The sequence below is a fragment of the Magnolia sinica genome, chromosome 8 (assembly GCF_029962835.1).
Source record: "Magnolia sinica isolate HGM2019 chromosome 8, MsV1, whole genome shotgun sequence".
Classification (NCBI taxonomy): Eukaryota; Viridiplantae; Streptophyta; class Magnoliopsida; order Magnoliales; family Magnoliaceae; genus Magnolia; species Magnolia sinica.
The window spans coordinates 46,992,183-46,993,895 of NC_080580.1; the positions used below are offsets into that span (position 1 = coordinate 46,992,183).

Here is a 1,713-nt window from a genome sequence, read left to right on the forward strand (position 1 = left end):
GTAACCTTTTGGAGCACATCGAACACCTCTTGATATTTCATGGGGACAATTGGGTTTCGAAGTCTAGATGGGAACATAATTGGAGGTTCATATGACTTAGTCTCTTTCTCCTTTTATTTTTCGGCTTTTGAATTATAGCCGGTTCATCATTCGCTTGAGATGGTGGTTCATCCTCTCGTATTTATACAGGTTACATTATCTTGTTATTGACCTCTTTTCCACTTCTCAAGGTAATGATGGCCTTAGCTTGTCTGTGATGTAACTCACTTAGATTTGAGTCTCCAATAAAACGTGTGTTTCTAGGGTTTGACACGGGTTAAGAAGGAAAGGTGCCTTTTTCCCTAGCATTTAGTTGAGTCTCAATTTTAGCCATGGTCGTCTTTAATTCCTGATTTGATTGGATTAGAGACTGATTCATTTGAGCTCGAGAGTTCATGAATGCGGTCAGTACATCCTCCATAGATGATCGCTTTAATGGGGGCACATATGGTGTATTGTTAGATGCCCCAAAGAAGATATTTTATGGAGGCACTTGAGGTGCATTGGGTGCATTAATTTATAGTCCATTCCTCCAACTGAGATTAGGATGGTTACGCCAATTTGGATTATACGTGTTTCCCATTAGTTGCATAACTGACCTTTGGTAATTATTTATAGCATTTGCTTTCTCATGCTCATGCGTGATATTTTGTACAACTGGGATTATTGGAAAATCCTTTATGTCATGGTTTGCACCACCACAAATGCTATAAAAATTACCTAAGGAAGTATTTTATTTAACCATATCAACCTTCATAATTTCCAAGGCTTTAACCTTTCTAGCCAATGCAGTGAATTTTACATTAAGGTCGTCTTCCTCTCTTAGGACATACATTCTCGTTTCTCTTTAGGAATGGGTCTACTTTGGTCTGGTTTAGCAGAGACATCCCATGTTTGTGTATTCTCTGCTAACATGTCTAGAAAATCCCAAGCCTCATTATGATCTTTATTAAGAAAGGTTCCACCACACATCATCTCTATGAACTGACGGGTATTCATGGTGAGCCCCTTTCGGAACGCATCACTCATGTGTCATGGTTCATAACCATGATGTGGACAAGTAAGTAGAAGGTCTTTGAAGTGCTCCCAAGCTTAGAAAAATAGTTCATTCCTCTTTTGGGAGAACAACATGATTTCCTATTTAAGTGCACTTGTTTTGTACTCAGGAAATATTTTTTTTCAAAAATCTCTACTTAAGGCCTGCTATGTAGTGATGGTATTAGGTCTTAGAGAGTTGAGCCATGCTTTAGCCCAATTCTTTAGAGAAAATGAGAATAACCTAAGCTTAAGTGCATCCCTATTGCCATTGTTTACTTGTAATGTTGCAATTACTTCCTTAAAGTCCTTGAGGTGCAAGTAGGGGCTTTTCAGATCCAAGCCATGAAATTTAGGAATCAATTGAATCACACTTGGTTTAAAATTAATGTTCCCTGTGTGAGCAGGGAACACTATCCAAGATGGTAAATTTGATCTCTCATGGTGTAGACATTCACGTAAAGTCTACGGTTGGTTTAACACATTCATATGAACTTCATTTTCATCCTCAAGAGGATGATTACGTTGATTTTCTCTATTTTGATCTATAGTTGATTTGGTAGATTTGGATTTGGATTATCGACTGGGTCTGCCATGGAATCGAAGTGATGTTGAGTCTCTTCTAAGTGAATGATCAAG

General features: G+C 38.1%; 1 non-coding gene across 1 annotated transcript; it reads left to right on the forward strand.

Moving 5' to 3' along the window:
• Positions 1-1,081: 1,081 nt before the first annotated feature.
• On the forward strand, positions 1,082-1,188 carry LOC131254628 (small nucleolar RNA R71). The gene has a single exon (XR_009175751.1). It is a non-coding gene; the product is annotated as a small nucleolar RNA R71 (small nucleolar RNA).
• Positions 1,189-1,713: the final 525 nt, after the last annotated feature.